This window comes from Hoplias malabaricus, chromosome 8, assembly GCF_029633855.1.
Source record: "Hoplias malabaricus isolate fHopMal1 chromosome 8, fHopMal1.hap1, whole genome shotgun sequence".
Taxonomy (NCBI): domain Eukaryota; kingdom Metazoa; phylum Chordata; class Actinopteri; order Characiformes; family Erythrinidae; genus Hoplias; species Hoplias malabaricus.
In genome coordinates, this window is record NC_089807.1 from 22307682 (window position 1) to 22331005 (window position 23324).

The following is a 23324-nucleotide window of genomic DNA, read 5'->3' on the forward strand; positions in this document are numbered from 1 at the left end:
TTTCTTGCACACCAAGTCCACTACAAGACTCTGGAAGCCCCCCACCCACATGCTGTGTAGGTTAAAGGAATGTAAAGCGTCCTCCTTCTGCTACTTCCTTTTTTGCCAAACTTCTAAACGACACGTTGCTGCCTCATTCACCACCTCCACACACCCACACCAGCGTGGCTTTATGCTTTCAAGTCTGCAAGTCTTTTAGGGAGGCAAGATAAAGTTTGAGAATTATTAACAACTACAGTCCTCTGCTCTACCAACTGAGCTATCAAAGGTGCTAGCCTAAAGAGTTGGACTGAAAACTGACAAGTGCATTTAGGACAGACTCGGATGCTCTCCTATGATTGTAGAACGAGTACATCTGGCAAAAGCCTAGCCCTAGCCCCTGAACTTAATCCTATCTCCTTCCTTTCAGACATGGCTGAAAACGGTGTCCCTGGTGGTCTAGTGGCTAGGATTCGGTGCTCTCATCGCCGCGGCCCGGGTTCGATTCCCGGTCAGGGAAGCGTGTGCTTTCTTGCACACCAAGTCCACTACAAGACTCTGGAAGCCCCCCACCCACATGCTGTGTAGGTTAAAGGAATGTAAAGCGTCCTCCTTCTGCTACTTCCTTTTTTGCCAAACTTCTAAACGACACGTTGCTGCCTCATTCACCACCTCCACACACCCACACCAGCGTGGCTTTATGCTTTCAAGTCTGCAAGTCTTTTAGGGAGGCAAGATAAAGTTTGAGAATTATTAACAACTACAGTCCTCTGCTCTACCAACTGAGCTATCAAAGGTGCTAGCCTAAAGAGTTGGACTGAAAACTGACAAGTGCATTTAGGACAGACTCGGATGCTCTCCTATGATTGTAGAACGAGTACATCTGGCAAAAGCCTAGCCCTAGCCCCTGAACTTAATCCTATCTCCTTCCTTTCAGACGTGGCTGAAAACGGTGTCCCTGGTGGTCTAGTGGCTAGGATTCGGCGCTCTCACCGCCGCGGCCCGGGTTCGATTCCCGGTCAGGGAAGCGTCTGCTTTCTTGCACACCAAGTCCACTACAAGACTCTGGAAGCCCCCCACCCACATGCTGTGTAGGTTAAAGGAATGTAAAGCGTCCTCCTTCTGCTACTTCCTTTTTTGCCAAACTTCTAAACGGCACGTTGCTGCCTCATTCACCACCTCCACACACCCACACCAGCGTAGCTTTATGCTTTCAAGTCTGCAAGTCTTTTAGGGAGGCAAGATAATGTTTGAGAAATTTGAATGGAACAGTGTAAATGATCCGTCACTGCCTTCAGCAGATTGCACTCTGGCATGCCAGTGCATCTGCAGGCAGGCACCTGGCCATGATATCCGGCAGTGGCGCGAGGGAAAAGAAAAGTCTTCTTCGAGCCGGATTTGAACCCGCAACCTAAGGATTGCCTTATTAACAACTACAGTCCTCCGCTCTACCAACTGAGCTATCAAAGGCGCTAGCCTAAAGAGTTGGACTGAAAACTGACAAGTGCATTTAGGACAGACTCGGATGCTCTCCTATGATTGTAGAACGAGTACATCTGGCAAAAGCCTAGCCCTAGCCCCTGAACTTAATCCTATCTCCTTCCTTTCATATGTGGCTGAAAACGGTGTCCCTGGTGGTCTAGTGGCTAGGATTCGGCACTCTCACCTCTGCGGCCCGGGTTCGATTCCCGCTCAGGGAAGCGTGTGCTTTCTTGCACACCAAGTCCACTACAAGACTCTGGAAGCCCCCCACCCACATGCTGTGTAGGTTAAAGGAATGTAAAGCGTCCTCCTTCTGCTACTTCCTTTTTTGCCAAACTTCTAAACGACACGTTGCTGCCTCATTCACCACCTCCACACACCCACACCAGCGTGGCTTTATGCTTTCAAGTCTGCAAGTCTTTTAGGGAGGCAAGATAATGTTTGAGAAATTTGAATGGAACAGTGTAAATGATCCGTCACTGCCTTCAGCAGATTGCACTCTGGCATGCCAGCGCATCTGCAGGCAGGCACCTGGCCATGATATCCCGCAGTGGCGCGAGGGAAAAGAAAAGTCTTCTTCGAGCCGGATTTGAACCCGCGACCTAAGGATCGCCTTATTAACAACTACAGTCCTCTGCTCTACCAACTGAGCTATCAAAGGTGCTAGCCTAAAGAGTTGGACTGAAAACTGACAAGTGCATTTAGGACAGACTTGGATGCTCTCCTATGATTGTAGAACGGGTACATCTGGCACAAGCCTAGCCCTAGCCCCTGAACTTAATCCTATCTCCTTCCTTTCAGACGTGGCTGAAAATGGTGTCCCTGGTAGTCTAGTGGCTAGGATTCGGCGCTTTCACCTCCGCGGCCCGGGTTCGATTCCCGGTCAGGGAAGCGTGTGCTTTCTTGCACACCAAGTCCACTACAAGACTCTGGAAGCCCCCCACCCACATGCTGTGTAGGTTAAAGGAATGTAAAGCGTCCTCCTTCTGCTACTTCCTTTTTTGCCAAACTTCTAAACGACACGTTGCTGCCTCATTCACCACCTCCACACACCCACACCAGCGTGGCTTTATGCTTTCAAGTCTGCAAGTCCTTTAGGGAGGCAAGATAATGTTTGAGAAATTTGAATGGAACAGTGTAAATGATCCGTCACTGCCTTCAGCAGATTGCACTCTGGCATGCCAGCGCATCTGCAGGCAGGCACCTGGCCATGATATCCCGCAGTGGCGCGAGGGAAAAGAAAAGTCTTCTTCGAGCCGGATTTGAACCCGCGACCTAAGGATTGCCTTATTAACAACTACAGTCCTCTGCTCTACCAACTGAGCTATCAAAGGTGCTAGCCTAAAGAGTTGGACTGAAAACTGACAAGTGCATTTAGGACAGACTCGGATGCTCTCCTATGATTGTAGAACGAGTACATCTGGCAAAAGCCTAGCCCTAGCCCCTGAACTTAATCCTATCTCCTTCCTTTCAGACGTGGCTGAAAACAGTGTCCCTGGTGGTCTAGTGGCTAGGATTCGGCGTTCTCATCTCCGCGGCCCGGGTTCGATTCCCGGTCAGGGAAGCGTGTGCTTTCTTGCACACCAAGTCCACTACAAGACTCTGGAAGCCCCCCACCCACATGCTGTGTAGGTTAAAGGAATGTAAAGCGTCCTCCTTCTGCTACTTCCTTTTTTGCCAAACTTCTAAACGACACGTTGCTGCCTCATTCACCACCTCCACACACCCACACCAGCGTGGCTTTATGCTTTCAAGTCTGCAAGTCTTTTAGGGAGGCAAGATAATGTTTGAGAAATTTGAATGGAACAGTGTAAATGATCCGTCACTGCCTTCAGCATATTGCACTCTGGCATGCCAGCGCATCTGCAGGCAGGCACCTGGCCATGATATCCGGCAGTGGCGCGAGGGAAAAGAAAAGTCTTCTTCGAGCCGGATTTGAACCCGCGACCTAAGGATTGCCTTATTAACAACTACAGTCCTCCGCTCTACCAACTGAGCTATCAAAGGTGCTAGCCTAAAGAGCTGGACTGAAAACTGACAAGTGCATTTAGGACAGACTCGGATGCTCTCCTATGATTGTAGAACGAGTACATCTGGCAAAAGCCTAGCCCTAGCCCCTGAACTTAATCCTGTCTCCTTCCTTTCAGACATGGCTGAAAACGGTGTCCCTGGTGGTCTAGTGGCTAGGATTCGGCGCTCTCACCGCCGCGGCCCGGGTTCGATTCCCGGTCAGGGAAGCGTCTGCTTTCTTGCACACCAAGTCCACTACAAGACTCTGGAAGCCCCCCACCCACATGCTGTGTAGGTTAAAGGAATGTAAAGCGTCCTCCTTCTGCTACTTCCTTTTTTGCCAAACTTCTAAACGACACGTTGCTGCCTCATTCACCACCTCCACACACCCACACCAGCGTGGCTTTATGCTTTCAAGTCTGCAAGTCTTTTAGGGAGGCAAGATAATGTTTGAGAAATTTGAATGGAACAGTGTAAATGATCCGTCACTGCCTTCAGCAGATTGCACTCTGGCATGCCAGCGCATCTGCAGGCAGGCACCTGGCCATGATATCCCGCAGTGGCGCGAGGGAAAAGAAAAGTCTTCTTCGAGCCGGATTTAAACCCGCGACCTAAGGATCGCCTTATTAACAACTACAGTCCTCTGCTCTACCAACTGAGCTATCAAAGGTGCTAGCCTAAAGAGTTGGACTGAAAACTATCAAGTGCATTTAGGACAGACTCGGATGCTCTCCTATGATTGTAGAACGGGTACATCTGGCAAAAGCCTAGCCCTAGCCCCTGAACTTAATCCTATCTCCTTCCTTTCAGACGTGGCTGAAAACGGTGTCCCTGGTGGTCTAGTGGCTAGGATTCGGCGTTCTCATCTCCGCGGCCCGGGTTCGATTCCCGGTCAGGGAAGCGTGTGCTTTCTTGCACACCAAGTCCACTACAAGACTCTGGAAGCCCCCCACCCACATGCTGTGTAGGTTAAAGGAATGTAAAGCGTCCTCCTTCTGCTACTTCCTTTTTTGCCAAACTTCTAAACGACACGTTGCTGCCTCATTCACCACCTCCACACACCCACACCAGCGTGGCTTTATGCTTTCAAGTCTGCAAGTCTTTTAGGGAGGCAAGATAATGTTTGAGAAATTTGAATGGAACAGTGTAAATGATCCGTCACTGCCTTCAGCAGATTGCACTCTGGCATGCCAGCGCATCTGCAGGCAGGCACCTGGCCATGATATCCCGCAGTGGCGCGAGGGAAAAGAAAAGTCTTCTTCGAGCTGGATTTGAACCCGCGACCTAAGGATCGCCTTATTAACAACTACAGTCCTCCGCTCTACCAACTGAGCTATCAAAGGCGCTAGCCTAAAGAGTTGGACTGAAAACTGACAAGTGCATTTAGGACAGACTCGGATGCTCTCCTATGATTGTAGAACGAGTACATCTGGCAAAAGCCTAGCCCTAGCCCCTGAACTTAATCCTATCTCCTTCCTTTCAGACGTGGCTGAAAACAGTGTCCCTGGTGGTCTAGTGGCTAGGATTCGGCGTTCTCATCTCCGCGGCCCGGGTTCGATTCCCGGTCAGGGAAGCGTGTGCTTTCTTGCACACCAAGTCCACTACAAGACTCTGGAAGCCCCCCACCCACATGCTGTGTAGGTTAAAGGAATGTAAAGCGTCCTCCTTCTGCTACTTCCTTTTTTGCCAAACTTCTAAACGACACGTTGCTGCCTCATTCACCACCTCCACACACCCACACCAGCGTGGCTTTATGCTTTCAAGTCTGCAAGTCTTTTAGGGAGGCAAGATAATGTTTGAGAAATTTGAATGGAACAGTGTAAATGATCCGTCACTGCCTTCAGCAGATTGCACTCTGGCATGCCAGCGCATCTGCAGGCAGGCACCTGGCCATGATATCCCGCATTGGCGCGAGGGAAAAGAAAAGTCTTCTTCGAGCCGGATTTGAACCCGCGACCTAAGGATCAACTTATTAACAACTACAGTCCTCTGCTCTACCAACTGAGCTATCAAAGGTGCTAGCCTAAAGAGTTGGACTGAAAACTGACAAGTGCATTTAGGACAGACTCGGATGCTCTCCTATGATTGTAGAACGAGTACATCTGGCAAAAGCCTAGCCCTAGCCCCTGAACTTAATCCTATCTCCTTCCTTTCAGACGTGGCTGAAAACAGTGTCCCTGGTGGTCTAGTGGCTAGGATTCGGCGTTCTCATCTCCGCGGCCCGGGTTCGATTCCCGGTCAGGGAAGCGTGTGCTTTCTTGCACACCAAGTCCACTACAAGACTCTGGAAGCCCCCCACCCACATGCTGTGTAGGTTAAAGGAATGTAAAGCGTCCTCCTTCTGCTACTTCCTTTTTTGCCAAACTTCTAAACGACACGTTGCTGCCTCATTCACCACCTCCACACACCCACACCAGCGTGGCTTTATGCTTTCAAGTCTGCAAGTCTTTTAGGGAGGCAAGATAATGTTTGAGAAATTTGAATGGAACAGTGTAAATGATCCGTCACTGCCTTCAGCATATTGCACTCTGGCATGCCAGCGCATCTGCAGGCAGGCACCTGGCCATGATATCCGGCAGTGGCGCGAGGGAAAAGAAAAGTCTTCTTCGAGCCGGATTTGAACCCGCGACCTAAGGATTGCCTTATTAACAACTACAGTCCTCCGCTCTACCAACTGAGCTATCAAAGGTGCTAGCCTAAAGAGTTGGACTGAAAACTGACAAGTGCATTTAGGACAGACTCGGATGCTCTCCTATGATTGTAGAACGAGTACATCTGGCAAAAGCCTAGCCCTAGCCCCTGAACTTAATCCTGTCTCCTTCCTTTCAGACATGGCTGAAAACGGTGTCCCTGGTGGTCTAGTGGCTAGGATTCGGCGCTCTCACCGCCGCGGCCCGGGTTCGATTCCCGGTCAGGGAAGCGTCTGCTTTCTTGCACACCAAGTCCACTACAAGACTCTGGAAGCCCCCCACCCACATGCTGTGTAGGTTAAAGGAATGTAAAGCGTCCTCCTTCTGCTACTTCCTTTTTTGCCAAACTTCTAAACGACACGTTGCTGCCTCATTCACCACCTCCACACACCCACACCAGCGTGGCTTTATGCTTTCAAGTCTGCAAGTCTTTTAGGGAGGCAAGATAATGTTTGAGAAATTTGAATGGAACAGTGTAAATGATCCGTCACTGCCTTCAGCAGATTGCACTCTGGCATGCCAGCGCATCTGCAGGCAGGCACCTGGCCATGATATCCCGCAGTGGCGCGAGGGAAAAGAAAAGTCTTCTTCGAGCCGGATTTAAACCCGCGACCTAAGGATCGCCTTATTAACAACTACAGTCCTCTGCTCTACCAACTGAGCTATCAAAGGTGCTAGCCTAAAGAGTTGGACTGAAAACTATCAAGTGCATTTAGGACAGACTCGGATGCTCTCCTATGATTGTAGAACGGGTACATCTGGCAAAAGCCTAGCCCTAGCCCCTGAACTTAATCCTATCTCCTTCCTTTCAGACGTGGCTGAAAACGGTGTCCCTGGTGGTCTAGTGGCTAGGATTCGGCGTTCTCATCTCCGCGGCCCGGGTTCGATTCCCGGTCAGGGAAGCGTGTGCTTTCTTGCACACCAAGTCCACTACAAGACTCTGGAAGCCCCCCACCCACATGCTGTGTAGGTTAAAGGAATGTAAAGCGTCCTCCTTCTGCTACTTCCTTTTTTGCCAAACTTCTAAACGACACGTTGCTGCCTCATTCACCACCTCCACACACCCACACCAGCGTGGCTTTATGCTTTCAAGTCTGCAAGTCTTTTAGGGAGGCAAGATAATGTTTGAGAAATTTGAATGGAACAGTGTAAATGATCCGTCACTGCCTTCAGCAGATTGCACTCTGGCATGCCAGCGCATCTGCAGGCAGGCACCTGGCCATGATATCCCGCAGTGGCGCGAGGGAAAAGAAAAGTCTTCTTCGAGCTGGATTTGAACCCGCGACCTAAGGATCGCCTTATTAACAACTACAGTCCTCCGCTCTACCAACTGAGCTATCAAAGGCGCTAGCCTAAAGAGTTGGACTGAAAACTGACAAGTGCATTTAGGACAGACTCGGATGCTCTCCTATGATTGTAGAACGAGTACATCTGGCAAAAGCCTAGCCCTAGCCCCTGAACTTAATCCTATCTCCTTCCTTTCAGACGTGGCTGAAAACAGTGTCCCTGGTGGTCTAGTGGCTAGGATTCGGCGTTCTCATCTCCGCGGCCCGGGTTCGATTCCCGGTCAGGGAAGCGTGTGCTTTCTTGCACACCAAGTCCACTACAAGACTCTGGAAGCCCCCCACCCACATGCTGTGTAGGTTAAAGGAATGTAAAGCGTCCTCCTTCTGCTACTTCCTTTTTTGCCAAACTTCTAAACGACACGTTGCTGCCTCATTCACCACCTCCACACACCCACACCAGCGTGGCTTTATGCTTTCAAGTCTGCAAGTCTTTTAGGGAGGCAAGATAATGTTTGAGAAATTTGAATGGAACAGTGTAAATGATCCGTCACTGCCTTCAGCAGATTGCACTCTGGCATGCCAGCGCATCTGCAGGCAGGCACCTGGCCATGATATCCCGCATTGGCGCGAGGGAAAAGAAAAGTCTTCTTCGAGCCGGATTTGAACCCGCGACCTAAGGATCAACTTATTAACAACTACAGTCCTCTGCTCTACCAACTGAGCTATCAAAGGTGCTAGCCTAAAGAGTTGGACTGAAAACTGACAAGTGCATTTAGGACAGACTCGGATGCTCTCCTATGATTGTAGAACGAGTACATCCGGCAAAAGCCTAGCCCTAGCCCCTGAACTTAATCCTATCTCCTTCCTTTCAGAGGTGGCTGAAAACGGTGTCCCTGGTGGTCTAGTGGCTAGGATTCGGTGCTTTCACCGCCGCGGCCCGGGTTCGATTCCCGGCCAGGGAAGCGTGTGCTTTCTTGCACACCAAGTCCACTACAAGACTCTGGAAGCCCCCCACCCACATGCTGTGTAGGTTAAAGGAATGTAAAGCGTCCTCCTTCTGCTACTTCCTTTTTTGCCAAACTTCTAAACGACACGTTGCTGCCTCATTCACCACCTCCACACACCCACACCAGCGTGGCTTTATGCTTTCAAGTCTGCAAGTCCTTTAGGGAGGCAAGATAATGTTTGAGAAATTTGAATGGAACAGTGTAAATGATCCGTCACTGCCTTCAGCAGATTGCACTCTGGCATGCCAGCGCATCTGCAGGCAGGCACCTGGCCATGATATCCCGCAGTGGCGCGAGGGAAAAGAAAAGTCTTCTTCGAGCCGGATTTGAACCCGCGACCTAAGGATGGCCTAATTAACAACGACAGTGCTCTGCTCTACCAACTGAGCTATCAAAGGTGCTAGCCTAAAGAGTTGGACTGAAAACTGACAAGTGCATTTAGGACAGACTCGGATGCTCTCCTATGATTGTAGAACGAGTACATCTGGCAAAAGCCTAGCCCTAGCCCCTGAACTTAATCCTATCTCCTTCCTTTCAGACGTGGCTGAAAACGGTGTCCCTGGTGGTCTAGTGGCTAGGATTCGGCGCTCTCTCCGCCGCGGCCTGAGTTCGATTCCCGGTCAGGGAAGCGTGTGCTTTCTTGCACACCAAGTCCACTAAAAGACTCTAGAAGCCCCCCACCCACATGCTGTGTAGGTTAAAGGAATGTAAAGCGTCCTCCTTTTGCTACTTCCTTTTTTGCCAAACTTCTAAACGACACGTTGCTGCCTCATTCACCACCTCCACACACCCACACCAGCGTGGCTTTATGCTTTCAAGTCTGCAAGTCTTTTAGGGAGGCAAGATAAAGTTTGAGAAATTTGAATGGAACAGTGTAAATGATCCGTCACTGCCTTCAGCATATTGCACTCTGGCATGCCAGCGCATCTGCAGGCAGGCACCTGGCCATGATATCCGGCAGTGGCGCGAGGGAAAAGAAAAGTCTTCTTCGAGCCGGATTTGAACCCGCGACCTAAGGATTGCCTTATTAACAACTACAGTCCTCCGCTCTACCAACTGAGCTATCAAAGGTGCTAGCCTAAAGAGTTGGACTGAAAACTGACAAGTGCATTTAGGACAGACTCGGATGCTCTCCTATGATTGTAGAACGAGTACATCTGGCAAAAGCCTAGCCCTAGCCCCTGAACTTAATCCTATCTCCTTCCTTTCAGACGTGGCTGAAAACGGTGTCCCTGGTGGTCTAGTGGCTAGGATTCGGCGCTCTCACCGCCGCGGCCCGGGTTCGATTCCCGGTCAGGGAAGCGTCTGCTTTCTTGCACACCAAGTCCACTACAAGACTCTGGAAGCCCCCCACCCACATGCTGTGTAGGTTAACCCCCTGGAGTCTGAGGGGTTTTCAGACACCCTGGTGTAGTCTGACATGCCTTGATTGTTTTACAAATTGTACGCATCTGAGAAAAAATCATTTCAAAGTGTTACACATGCATTTTTCAGAACTATCTCTGCAACAACAGTGTTGAATCAGTAAGAGTGTCATACATCTACATTTTGATTAAATTTACTCTAAACTTAGACTTTCCAAAAACCTATTTTCAGAAGTGCTGATATACTGTGAAAAAACACATTCTAAACATTTCTCACCGGGACCTTTGAGGTCAAAACTTTGTGAACACGGGTCTTGGCAACACACTGCTGATTCTACTTTTCATAAATTGTATGTAATTTTATACTTAGGACATAACAAATGTGAGGTGACACTCTGTTTTTCTCAGTCACTGGCTCCTACGTTGCATATGTATGAAGATAGGTGCGAAAACCGAGGTGCGAGGTCCCCACCCCACTGCCTAATGAATGGCCCATTAGCTGTCACTGCCACAGCTGTCAAAAGAGAAGAGACCAGAGGCAGAGTTTATCACAGTTTATTTCAAAAAAAGAGAACTAAACAAGCAATAAAAACAAAAAAATAAATAACTGGCATGAATTAAAATAAATGGAAAATGTGTTCACATGTAAACATAGTGATAATATACTAAAGATAGTCATACTGTATATCCTTGTGTGTGTATATATATTTGAGTCAGTTCAACAAAAGATGCCAGTCTCTAAAACAGTTTCTGTCTGGCTGCATGCAAAGGTAGACATCACACTGTTCACATTTCCATGGGGTTTTTGCATAGCACACAGCTGTTCAACAAGCTCTTCCATGAATGCCTTGTGGGTCAGGCTGTCCTGTTGCATAAGTTGTTGTGGAGAATGTAGGCATTGGTAGCAGCAATGTCCAAGAAGTGAAGAAACAGTTTTCTGTACCACTTCAAAGTTTTGTGCTGAGTTGTGTAATGCAAAATGCTAAACTTGCAGAGCAGATGTGGAAGGACCATGTGTTTACACACGTTGGTGGTTGCAGACTTGGTTGACGCCGTCGTCTTTGCTTGGAGGTGGAGTATTTTCCACATTTCTGAAAGAAAAATAATAAGAAATGTGAGCTTCTGAGCAGTTACAAAGATTAGCTATTCATGCCAACAGTCACTACAACTAATAATTACATGTATTTCAAATACAGTACTTGTATATGACCTATGTATAGCAGTACATAGCATAACAAGCTACATAGGATGACACTATTACATTCACACAGGCCATTTACACATGACATTAACACACTAGGCTAAACATTTACAGCCATAAGCCACACTTATGGTACTGGAGCCTCGCATGCTAATGTTAGCACTCTCAGCATGCACTCAGATTAGCAACAGGCTACACTTGAATGTCCCGTTTACACAACAGCAGGTTTTTTTTACATTAATTTATGCTTTCATATACAAAGGAATACTTATTTAATTTATTCTTTATTTTAATTTATCCGGAATTCGCGGAGTGTACACAGTGAGCGCGAAGCGTGGGTTTGTTTCATTTGAAAAGAAATATTTCACTTACCCTTCACAAAAATCCTCCTTCGGATCAATCCGCATCTCAAAATAAATCTTTCTTCGTCACTGTCCTCCCCGCTTTCGTCAGATGAGCTGAAATCCTCTTCATTTTCCAGAACAAAGCTCTCCTCCGCAGTGGCTCCAGCTCCCGTGAGTGCGACATGACGAAGCTCCACGTAAACAATTCCGCGACATGTGCTCTGTATTTGGGCGTTTTCATGCAAATTATCAGCCAATGATCCTCCACTAGCAGCTGCCGAATTACCATAGTGTCAACATATGAATGGCAGAACGCGTCTATGGGCGGAACAAAAAAGCTTGTGCCTCAAAAATGTGCCGGTTGTTGTTTACGCTTCTCTCACAAGAATATAAATATATATATCGTTTCATCCTATATATAGTTGGAAAGTAGACCCTTCAAGGTTTCCGAGGTATGTTGTATTTTTTTTTTAGGATAAAATCTCGCAGAGTTATATACGTGTTTATGTGGAATTTCAATTTTATCCCGCCGGCGGCATAGCCGACCTCAAAGGGTTAAAGGAATGTAAAGCGTCCTCCTTCTGCTACTTCCTTTTTTGCCAAACTTCTAAACGGCACGTTGCTGCCTCATTCACCACCTCCACACACCCACACCAGCGTAGCTTTATGCTTTCAAGTCTGCAAGTCTTTTAGGGAGGCAAGATAATGTTTGAGAAATTTGAATGGAACAGTGTAAATGATCCGTCACTGCCTTCAGCAGATTGCACTCTGGCATGCCAGCGCATCTGCAGGCAGGCACCTGGCCATGATATCCGGCAGTGGCGCGAGGGAAAAGAAAAGTCTTCTTCGAGCCGGATTTGAACCCGCAACCTAAGGATTGCCTTATTAACAACTACAGTCCTCCGCTCTACCAACTGAGCTATCAAAGGCGCTAGCCTAAAGAGTTGGACTGAAAACTGACAAGTGCATTTAGGACAGACTCGGATGCTCTCCTATGATTGTAGAACGAGTACATCTGGCAAAAGCCTAGCCCTAGCCCCTGAACTTAATCCTATCTCCTTCCTTTCATATGTGGCTGAAAACGGTGTCCCTGGTGGTCTAGTGGCTAGGATTCGGCACTCTCACCTCTGCGGCCCGGGTTCGATTCCCGGTCAGGGAAGCGTGTGCTTTCTTGCACACCAAGTCCACTACAAGACTCTGGAAGCCCCCCACCCACATGCTGTGTAGGTTAAAGGAATGTAAAGCGTCCTCCTTCTGCTACTTCCTTTTTTGCCAAACTTCTAAACGACACGTTGCTGCCTCATTCACCACCTCCACACACCCACACCAGCGTGGCTTTATGCTTTCAAGTCTGCAAGTCTTTTAGGGAGGCAAGATAATGTTTGAGAAATTTGAATGGAACAGTGTAAATGATCCGTCACTGCCTTCAGCAGATTGCACTCTGGCATGCCAGCGCATCTGCAGGCAGGCACCTGGCCATGATATCCCGCAGTGGCGCGAGGGAAAAGAAAAGTCTTCTTCGAGCCGGATTTGAACCCGCGACCTAAGGATCGCCTTATTAACAACTACAGTCCTCTGCTCTACCAACTGAGCTATCAAACGTGCTAGCCTAAAGAGTTGGACTGAAAACTGACAAGTGCATTTAGGACAGACTTGGATGCTCTCCTATGATTGTAGAACGGGTACATCTGGCACAAGCCTAGCCCTAGCCCCTGAACTTAATCCTATCTCCTTCCTTTCAGACGTGGCTGAAAATGGTGTCCCTGGTAGTCTAGTGGCTAGGATTCGGCGCTTTCACCTCCGCGGCCCGGGTTCGATTCCCGGTCAGGGAAGCGTGTGCTTTCTTGCACACCAAGTCCACTACAAGACTCTGGAAGCCCCCCACCCACATGCTGTGTAGGTTAAAGGAATGTAAAGCGTCCTCCTTCTGCTACTTCCTTTTTTGCCAAACTTCTAAACGACACGTTGCTGCCTCATTCACCACCTCCACACACCCACACCAGCGTGGCTTTATGCTTTCAAGTCTGCAAGTCCTTTAGGGAGGCAAGATAATGTTTGAGAAATTTGAATGGAACAGTGTAAATGATCCGTCACTGCCTTCAGCAGATTGCACTCTGGCATGCCAGCGCATCTGCAGGCAGGCACCTGGCCATGATATCCGGCAGTGGCGCGAGGGAAAAGAAAATCTTCTTCGAGCCGGATTTGAACCCGCGACCTAAGGATCTCCTTATTAACAACTACAGTCCTCCGCTCTACCAACTGAGCTATCAAAGGTGCTAGCCTAAAGAGTTGGACTGAAAACTGACAAGTGCACTTAGGACAGACTCAGATGCTCTCCTATGATTGTAGAACGAGTACATCTGGCAAAAGCCTAGCCCTAGCCCCTGAACTTAATCCTATCTCCTTCCTTTCAGACGTGGCTGAAAACGGTGTCCCTGGTGGTCTAGTGGCTAGGATTCGGCGCTCTCACTGCCGCGGCCTGGGTTCGATTCCCGCTCAGGGAAGCGTGTGCTTTCTTGCACACCAAGTCCACTACAAGACTCTGGAAGCCCCCCACCCACATGCTGTGTAGGTTAAAGGAATGTAAAGCGTCCTCCTTCTGCTACTTCCTTTTTTGCCAAACTTCTAAACGACACGTTGCTGCCTCATTCACCACCTCCACACACCCACACCAGCGTGGCTTTATGCTTTCAAGTCTGCAAGTCTTTTAGGGAGGCAAGATAATGTTTGAGAAATTTGAATGGAACAGTGTAAATGATCCGTCACTGCCTTCAGCAGATTGCACTCTGGCATGCCAGCGCATCTGCAGGCAGGCACCTGGCCATGATATCCCGCAGTGGCGCGAGGGAAAAGAAAAGTCTTCTTCGAGCCGGATTTGAACCCGCGACCTAAGGATCGCTTTATTAACAACTACAGTCCTCCGCTCTACCAACTGAGCTATCAAAGGCGCTAGCCTAAAGAGTTGGACTGAAAACTGACAAGTGCATTTAGGACAGACTCGGATGCTCTCCTATGATTGTAGAACGAGTACATCTGGCAAAAGCCTAGCCCTAGCCCCTGAACTTAATCCTATCTCCTTCCTTTCATATGTGGCTGAAAACGGTGTCCCTGGTGGTCTAGTGGCTAGGATTCGGCACTCTCACCTCTGCGGCCCGGGTTCGATTCCCGGTCAGGGAAGCGTGTGCTTTCTTGCACACCAAGTCCACTACAAGACTCTGGAAGCCCCCCACCCACATGCTGTGTAGGTTAAAGGAATGTAAAGCGTCCTCCTTCTGCTACTTCCTTTTTTGCCAAACTTCTAAACGACACGTTGCTGCCTCATTCACCACCTCCACACACCCACACCAGCGTGGCTTTATGCTTTCAAGTCTGCAAGTCTTTTAGGGAGGCAAGATAATGTTTGAGAAATTTGAATGGAACAGTGTAAATGATCCGTCACTGCCTTCAGCAGATTGCACTCTGGCATGCCAGCGCATCTGCAGGCAGGCACCTGGCCATGATATCCCGCAGTGGCGCGAGGGAAAAGAAAAGTCTTCTTCGAGCCGGATTTGAACCCGCGACCTAAGGATCGCCTTATTAACAACTACAGTCCTCTGCTCTACCAACTGAGCTATCAAACGTGCTAGCCTAAAGAGTTGGACTGAAAACTGACAAGTGCATTTAGGACAGACTTGGATGCTCTCCTATGATTGTAGAACGGGTACATCTGGCACAAGCCTAGCCCTAGCCCCTGAACTTAATCCTATCTCCTTCCTTTCAGACGTGGCTGAAAATGGTGTCCCTGGTAGTCTAGTGGCTAGGATTCGGCGCTTTCACCTCCGCGGCCCGGGTTCGATTCCCGGTCAGGGAAGCGTGTGCTTTCTTGCACACCAAGTCCACTACAAGACTCTGGAAGCCCCCCACCCACATGCTGTGTAGGTTAAAGGAATGTAAAGCGTCCTCCTTCTGCTACTTCCTTTTTTGCCAAACTTCTAAACGACACGTTGCTGCCTCATTCACCACCTCCACACACCCACACCAGCGTGGCTTTATGCTTTCAAGTCTGCAAGTCCTTTAGGGAGGCAAGATAATGTTTGAGAAATTTGAATGGAACAGTGTAAATGATCCGTCACTGCCTTCAGCAGATTGCACTCTGGCATGCCAGCGCATCTGCAGGCAGGCACCTGGCCATGATATCCGGCAGTGGCGCGAGGGAAAAGAAAATCTTCTTCGAGCCGGATTTGAACCCGCGACCTAAGGATCTCCTTATTAACAACTACAGTCCTCCGCTCTACCAACTGAGCTATCAAAGGTGCTAGCCTAAAGAGTTGGACTGAAAACTGACAAGTGCACTTAGGACAGACTCAGATGCTCTCCTATGATTGTAGAACGAGTACATCTGGCAAAAGCCTAGCCCTAGCCCCTGAACTTAATCCTATCTCCTTCCTTTCAGACGTGGCTGAAAACGGTGTCCCTGGTGGTCTAGTGGCTAGGATTCGGCGCTCTCACTGCCGCGGCCTGGGTTCGATTCCCGCTCAGGGAAGCGTGTGCTTTCTTGCACACCAAGTCCACTACAAGACTCTGGAAGCCCCCCACCCACATGCTGTGTAGGTTAAAGGAATGTAAAGCGTCCTCCTTCTGCTACTTCCTTTTTTGCCAAACTTCTAAACGACACGTTGCTGCCTCATTCACCACCTCCACACACCCACACCAGCGTGGCTTTATGCTTTCAAGTCTGCAAGTCTTTTAGGGAGGCAAGATAATGTTTGAGAAATTTGAATGGAACAGTGTAAATGATCCGTCACTGCCTTCAGCAGATTGCACTCTGGCATGCCAGCGCATCTGCAGGCAGGCACCTGGCCATGATATCCCGCAGTGGCGCGAGGGAAAAGAAAAGCCTTCTTCGAGCCGGATTTGAACCCGCGACCTAAGGATCGCTTTATTAACAACTACAGTCCTCTGCTCTACCAACTGAGCTATCAAAGGTGCTAGTCTAAAGAGTTGGACTGAAAACTGACAAGTGCATTTAGGACAGACTCGGATGCTCTCCTATGATTGTAGAACGGGTACATCTGGCACAAGCCTAGCCCTAGCCCCTGAACTTAATCCTATCTCCTTCCTTTCAGACGTGGCTGAAAATGGTGTCCCTGGTGGTCTAGTGGCTAGGATTCGGCGCTTTCACCTCCGCGGCCCGGGTTCGATTCCCGGTCAGGGAAGCGTGTGCTTTCTTGCACACCAAGTCCACTACAAGACTCTGGAAGCCCCCCACCCACATGCTGTGTAGGTTAAAGGAATGTAAAGCGTCCTCCTTCTGCTACTTCCTTTTTTGCCAAACTTCTAAACGACACGTTGCTGCCTCATTCACCACCTCCACACACCCACACCAGCGTGGCTTTATGCTTTCAAGTCTGCAAGTCCTTTAGGGAGGCAAGATAATGTTTGAGAAATTTGAATGGAACAGTGTAAATGATCCGTCACTGCCTTCAGCAGATTGCACTCTGGCATGCCAGCGCATCTGCAGGCAGGCACCTGGCCATGATATCCGGCAGTGGCGCGAGGGAAAAGAAAAATCTTCTTCGAGCCGGATTTGAACCCGCGACCTAAGGATCTCCTTATTAACAACTACAGTCCTCCGCTCTACCAACTGAGCTATCAAAGGTGCTAGCCTAAAGAGTTGGACTGAAAACTGACAAGTGCACTTAGGACAGACTCAGATGCTCTCCTATGATTGTAGAACGAGTACATCTGGCAAAAGCCTAGCCCTAGCCCCTGAACTTAATCCTATCTCCTTCCTTTCAGACGTGGCTGAAAACGGTGTCCCTGGTGGTCTAGTGGCTAGGATTCGGCGCTCTCACCGCCGCGGCCTGGGTTAGATTCCCGCTCAGGGAAGCGTGTGCTTTCTTGCACACCAAGTCCACTACAAGACTCTGGAAGCCCCCCACCCACATGCTGTGTAGGTTAAAGGAATGTAAAGCGTCCTCCTTCTGCTACTTCCTTTTTTGCCAAACTTCTAAACGACACGTTGCTGCCTCATTCACCACCTCCACACACCCACACCAGCGTGGCTTTATGCTTTCAAGTCTGCAAGTCTTTTAGGGAGGCAAGATAATGTTTGAGAAATTTGAATGGAACAGTGTAAATGATCCGTCACTGCCTTCAGCAGATTGCACTCTGGCATGCCAGCGCATCTGCAGGCAGGCACCTGGCCATGATATCCCGCAGTGGCGCGAGGGAAAAGAAAAGTCTTCTTCGAGCCGGATTTGAACCCGCGACCTAAGGATCGCTTTATTAACAACTACAGTCCTCTGCTCTACCAACTGAGCTATCAAAGGTGCTAGCCTAAAGAGTTGGACTGAAAACTGACAAGTGCATTTAGGACAGACTCGGATGCTCTCCTATGATTGTAGAACGGGTACATCTGGCACAAGCCTAGCCCTAGCCCCTGAACTTAATCCTATCTCCTTCCTTTCAGACGTGGCTGAAAATGGTGTCCCTGGTGGTCTAGTGGCTAGGATTCGGCGCTTTCACCTCCGCGGCCCGGGTTCGATTCCCGGTCAGGGAAGCGTGTGCTTTCTTGCACACCAAGTCCACTACAAGACTCTGGAAGCCCCCCACCCACATGCTGTGTAGGTTAAAGGAATGTAAAGCGTCCTCCTTCTGCTACTTCCTTTTTTGCCAAACTTCTAAACGACACGTTGCTGCCTCATTCACCACCTCCACACACCCACACCAGCGTGGCTTTATGCTTTCAAGTCTGCAAGTCCTTTAGGGAGGCAAGATAATGTTTGAGAAATTTGAATGGAACAGTGTAAATGATCCGTCACTGCCTTCAGCAGATTGCACTCTGGCATGCCAGCGCATCTGCAGGCAGGCACCTGGCCATGATATCCGGCAGTGGCGCGAGGGAAAAGAAAAATCTTCTTCGAGCCGGATTTGAACCCGCGACCTAAGGATCTCCTTATTAACAACTACAGTCCTCCGCTCTACCAACTGAGCTATCAAAGGTGCTAGCCTAAAGAGTTGGACTGAAAACTGACAAGTGCACTTAGGACAGACTCAGATGCTCTCCTATGATTGTAGAACGAGTACATCTGGCAAAAGCCTAGCCCTAGCCCCTGAACTTAATCCTATCTCCTTCCTTTCAGACGTGGCTGAAAACGGTGTCCCTGGTGGTCTAGTGGCTAGGATTCGGCGCTCTCACCGCCGCGGCCCGGGTTCGATTCCCGGTCAGGGAAGCGTGTGCTTTCTTGCACACCAAGTCCACTACAAGACTCTGGAAGCCCCCCACCCACATGCTGTGTAGGTTAAAGGAATGTAAAGCGTCCTCCTTCTGCTACTTCCTTTTTTGCCAAACTTCTAAACGACACGTTGCTGCCTCATTCACCACCTCCACACACCCACACCAGCGTGGCTTTATGCTTTCAAGTCTGCAAGTCTTTTAGGGAGGCAAGATAATGTTTGAGAAATTTGAATGGAACAGTGTAAATGATCCGTCACTGCCTTCAGCAGATTGCACTCTGGCATGCCAGCGCATCTGCAGGCAGGCACCTGGCCATGATATCCCGCAGTGGCGCGAGGGAAAAGAAAAGTCTTCTTCGAGCCGGATTTGAACCCGCGACCTAAGGATCGCTTTATTAACAACTACAGTCCTCTGCTCTACCAACTGAGCTATCAAAGGTGCTAGCCTAAAGAGTTGGACTGAAAACTGACAAGTGCATTTAGGACAGACTCGGATGCTCTCCTATGATTGTAGAACGGGTACATCTGGCACAAGCCTAGCCCTAGCCCCTGAACTTAATCCTATCTCCTTCCTTTCAGACGTGGCTGAAAATGGTGTCCCTGGTGGTCTAGTGGCTAGGATTCGGCGCTTTCACCTCCGCGGCCCGGGTTCGATTCCCGGTCAGAGAAGCGTGTGCTTTCTTGCACACCAAGTCCACTACAAGACTCTGGAAGCCCCCCACCCACATGCTGTGTAGGTTAAAGGAATGTAAAGCGTCCTCCTTCTGCTACTTCCTTTTTTGCCAAACTTCTAAACGACACGTTGCTGCCTCATTCACCACCTCCACACACCCACACCAGCGTGGCTTTATGCTTTCAAGTCTGCAAGTCCTTTAGGGAGGCAAGATAATGTTTGAGAAATTTGAATGGAACAGTGTAAATGATCCGTCACTGCCTTCAGCAGATTGCACTCTGGCATGCCAGCGCATCTGCAGGCAGGCACCTGGCCATGATATCCGGCAGTGGCGCGAGGGAAAAGAAAAATCTTCTTCGAGCCGGATTTGAACCCGCGACCTAAGGATCTCCTTATTAACAACTACAGTCCTCCGCTCTACCAACTGAGCTATCAAAGATGCTAGCCTAAAGAGTTGGACTGAAAACTGACAAGTGCACTTAGGACAGACTCAGATGCTCTCCTATGATTGTAGAACGAGTACATCTGGCAAAAGCCTAGCCCTAGCCCCTGAACTTAATCCTATCTCCTTCCTTTCAGACGTGGCTGAAAACGGTGTCCCTGGTGGTCTAGTGGCTAGGATTTGGCGCTCTCACCGCCGCGGCCTGGGTTAGATTCCCGCTCAGGGAAGCGTGTGCTTTCTTGCACACCAAGTCCACTACAAGACTCTGGAAGCCCCCCACCCACATGCTGTGTAGGTTAAAGGAATGTAAAGCGTCCTCCTTCTGCTACTTCCTTTTTTGCCAAACTTCTAAACGACACGTTGCTGCCTCATTCACCACCTCCACACACCCACACCAGCGTGGCTTTATGCTTTCAAGTCTGCAAGTCTTTTAGGGAGGCAAGATAATGTTTGAGAAATTTGAATGGAACAGTGTAAATGATCCGTCACTGCCTTCAGCAGATTGCACTCTGGCATGCCAGCGCATCTGCAGGCAGGCACCTGGCCATGATATCCCGCAGTGGCGCGAGGGAAAAGAAAAGTCTTCTTCGAGCCGGATTTGAACCCGCGACCTAAGGATCGCTTTATTAACAACTACAGTCCTCTGCTCTACCAACTGAGCTATCAAAGGTGCTAGCCTAAAGAGTTGGACTGAAAACTGACAAGTGCATTTAGGACAGACTCGGATGCTCTCCTATGATTGTAGAACGGGTACATCTGGCACAAGCCTAGCCCTAGCCCCTGAACTTAATCCTATCTCCTTCCTTTCAGACGTGGCTGAAAATGGTGTCCCTGGTGGTCTAGTGGCTAGGATTCGGCGCTTTCACCTCCGCGGCCCGGGTTCGATTCCCGGTCAGGGAAGCGTGTGCTTTCTTGCACACCAAGTCCACTACAAGACTCTGGAAGCCCCCCACCCACATGCTGTGTAGGTTAAAGGAATGTAAAGCGTCCTCCTTCTGCTACTTCCTTTTTTGCCAAACTTCTAAACGACACGTTGCTGCCTCATTCACCACCTCCACACACCCACACCAGCGTGGCTTTATGCTTTCAAGTCTGCAAGTCCTTTAGGGAGGCAAGATAATGTTTGAGAAATTTGAATGGAACAGTGTAAATGATCCGTCACTGCCTTCAGCAGATTGCACTCTGGCATGCCAGCGCATCTGCAGGCAGGCACCTGGCCATGATATCCGGCAGTGGCGCGAGGGAAAAGAAAAATCTTCTTCGAGCCGGATTTGAACCCGCGACCTAAGGATCTCCTTATTAACAACTACAGTCCTCCGCTCTACCAACTGAGCTATCAAAGGTGCTAGCCTAAAGAGTTGGACTGAAAACTGACAAGTGCACTTAGGACAGACTCAGATGCTCTCCTATGATTGTAGAACGAGTACATCTGGCAAAAGCCTAGCCCTAGCCCCTGAACTTAATCCTATCTCCTTACTTTCAGACGTGGCTGAAAACGGTGTCCCTGGTGGTCTAGTGGCTAGGATTCGGCGCTCTCACCGCCGCGGCCTGGGTTAGATTCCCGCTCAGGGAAGCGTGTGCTTTCTTGCACACCAAGTCCACTACAAGACTCTGGAAGCCCCCCACCCACATGCTGTGTAGGTTAAAGGAATGTAAAGCGTCCTCCTTCTGCTACTTCCTTTTTTGCCAAACTTCTAAACGACACGTTGCTGCCTCATTCACCACCTCCACACACCCACACCAGCGTGGCTTTATGCTTTCAAGTCTGCAAGTCTTTTAGGGAGGCAAGATAATGTTTGAGAAATTTGAATGGAACAGTGTAAATGATCCGTCACTGCCTTCAGCAGATTGCACTCTGGCATGCCAGCGCATCTGCAGGCAGGCACCTGGCCATGATATCCCGCAGTGGCGCGAGGGAAAAGAAAAGTCTTCTTCGAGCCGGATTTGAACCCGCGACCTAAGGATCTCCTTATTAACAACTACAGTCCTCCGCTCTACCAACTGAGCTATCAAAGGCGCTAGCCTAAAGAGTTGGACTGAAAACTGACAAGTGCATTTAGGACAGACTCGGATGCTCTCCTATGATTGTAGAACGAGTACATCTGGCAAAAGCCTAGCCCTAGCCCCTGAACTTAATCCTATCTCCTTCCTTTCATACGTGGCTGAAAACGGTGTCCCTGGTGGTCTAGTGGCTAGGATTCGGCGCTCTCATCTCCGCGGCCCGGGTTCGATTCCCGGTCAGGGAAGCGTGTGCTTTCTTGCACACCAAGTCCACTACAAGACTCTGGAAGCCCCCCACCCACATGCTGTGTAGGTTAAAGGAATGTAAAGCGTCCTCCTTCTGCTACTTCCTTTTTTGCCAAACTTCTAAACGACACGTTGCTGCCTCATTCACCACCTCCACACACCCACACCAGCGTGGCTTTATGCTTTCAAGTCTGCAAGTCCTTTAGGGAGGCAAGATAATGTTTGAGAAATTTGAATGGAACAGTGTAAATGATCCGTCACTGCCTTCAGCAGATTGCACTCTGGCATGCCAGCGCATCTGCAGGCAGGCACCTGGCCATGATATCCGGCAGTGGCGCGAGGGAAAAGAAAAATCTTCTTCGAGCCGGATTTGAACCCGCGACCTAAGGATCTCCTTATTAACAACTACAGTCCTCCGCTCTACCAACTGAGCTATCAAAGGTGCTAGCCTAAAGAGTTGGACTGAAAACTGACAAGTGCACTTAGGACAGACTCAGATGCTCTCCTATGATTGTAGAACGAGTACATCTGGCAAAAGCCTAGCCCTAGCCCCTGAACTTAATCCTATCTCCTTCCTTTCAGACGTGGCTGAAAACGGTGTCCCTGGTGGTCTAGTGGCTAGGATTTGGCGCTCTCACCGCCGCGGCCTGGGTTAGATTCCCGCTCAGGGAAGCGTGTGCTTTCTTGCACACCAAGTCCACTACAAGACTCTGGAAGCCCCCCACCCACATGCTGTGTAGGTTAAAGGAATGTAAAGCGTCCTCCTTCTGCTACTTCCTTTTTTGCCAAACTTCTAAACGACACGTTGCTGCCTCATTCACCACCTCCACACACCCACACCAGCGTGGCTTTATGCTTTCAAGTCTGCAAGTCTTTTAGGGAGGCAAGATAATGTTTGAGAAATTTGAATGGAACAGTGTAAATGATCCGTCACTGCCTTCAGCAGATTGCACTCTGGCATGCCAGCGCATCTGCAGGCAGGCACCTGGCCATGATATCCCGCAGTGGCGCGAGGGAAAAGAAAAGTCTTCTTCGAGCCGGATTTGAACCCGCGACCTAAGGATCGCTTTATTAACAACTACAGTCCTCTGCTCTACCAACTGAGCTATCAAAGGTGCTAGCCTAAAGAGTTGGACTGAAAACTGACAAGTGCATTTAGGACAGACTCGGATGCTCTCCTATGATTGTAGAACGGGTACATCTGGCACAAGCCTAGCCCTAGCCCCTGAACTTAATCCTATCTCCTTCCTTTCAGACGTGGCTGAAAATGGTGTCCCTGGTGGTCTAGTGGCTAGGATTCGGCGCTTTCACCTCCGCGGCCCGGGTTCGATTCCCGCTCAGGGAAGCGTGTGCTTTCTTGCACACCAAGTCCACTACAAGA

The 23324-nt window shown here is 49.3% G+C and overlaps 13 non-coding genes across 13 annotated transcripts; all 13 read left to right on the forward strand.

The window, feature by feature from the left end:
- Window positions 1-427: 427 nt before the first annotated feature.
- Window positions 428-499, forward strand: trnae-cuc (transfer RNA glutamic acid (anticodon CUC)). The gene has a single exon. It is a non-coding gene; the product is annotated as a tRNA-Glu (tRNA).
- A 435-nt stretch (window positions 500-934) lies between these two features.
- On the forward strand, window positions 935-1006 carry trnae-cuc (transfer RNA glutamic acid (anticodon CUC)). Its single transcript has one exon. It is a non-coding gene; the product is annotated as a tRNA-Glu (tRNA).
- Window positions 1007-2280: 1274 nt separating this feature from the next.
- On the forward strand, window positions 2281-2352 carry trnae-uuc (transfer RNA glutamic acid (anticodon UUC)). Its single transcript has one exon. It is a non-coding gene; the product is annotated as a tRNA-Glu (tRNA).
- Window positions 2353-3626: 1274 nt separating this feature from the next.
- On the forward strand, window positions 3627-3698 carry trnae-cuc (transfer RNA glutamic acid (anticodon CUC)). Its single transcript has one exon. It is a non-coding gene; the product is annotated as a tRNA-Glu (tRNA).
- A 2620-nt stretch (window positions 3699-6318) lies between these two features.
- On the forward strand, window positions 6319-6390 carry trnae-cuc (transfer RNA glutamic acid (anticodon CUC)). The gene has a single exon. It is a non-coding gene; the product is annotated as a tRNA-Glu (tRNA).
- A 1947-nt stretch (window positions 6391-8337) lies between these two features.
- trnae-uuc (transfer RNA glutamic acid (anticodon UUC)) lies at window positions 8338-8409 on the forward strand. Its single transcript has one exon. It is a non-coding gene; the product is annotated as a tRNA-Glu (tRNA).
- A 1274-nt stretch (window positions 8410-9683) lies between these two features.
- On the forward strand, window positions 9684-9755 carry trnae-cuc (transfer RNA glutamic acid (anticodon CUC)). Its single transcript has one exon. It is a non-coding gene; the product is annotated as a tRNA-Glu (tRNA).
- Window positions 9756-13123: 3368 nt separating this feature from the next.
- trnae-uuc (transfer RNA glutamic acid (anticodon UUC)) lies at window positions 13124-13195 on the forward strand. Its single transcript has one exon. It is a non-coding gene; the product is annotated as a tRNA-Glu (tRNA).
- A 1946-nt stretch (window positions 13196-15141) lies between these two features.
- Window positions 15142-15213, forward strand: trnae-uuc (transfer RNA glutamic acid (anticodon UUC)). Its single transcript has one exon. It is a non-coding gene; the product is annotated as a tRNA-Glu (tRNA).
- A 1273-nt stretch (window positions 15214-16486) lies between these two features.
- trnae-uuc (transfer RNA glutamic acid (anticodon UUC)) lies at window positions 16487-16558 on the forward strand. The gene has a single exon. It is a non-coding gene; the product is annotated as a tRNA-Glu (tRNA).
- Window positions 16559-17832: 1274 nt separating this feature from the next.
- trnae-uuc (transfer RNA glutamic acid (anticodon UUC)) lies at window positions 17833-17904 on the forward strand. The gene has a single exon. It is a non-coding gene; the product is annotated as a tRNA-Glu (tRNA).
- A 601-nt stretch (window positions 17905-18505) lies between these two features.
- trnae-cuc (transfer RNA glutamic acid (anticodon CUC)) lies at window positions 18506-18577 on the forward strand. The gene has a single exon. It is a non-coding gene; the product is annotated as a tRNA-Glu (tRNA).
- Window positions 18578-20524: 1947 nt separating this feature from the next.
- Window positions 20525-20596, forward strand: trnae-uuc (transfer RNA glutamic acid (anticodon UUC)). Its single transcript has one exon. It is a non-coding gene; the product is annotated as a tRNA-Glu (tRNA).
- The last annotated feature ends 2728 nt before the right edge of the window (window positions 20597-23324 follow it).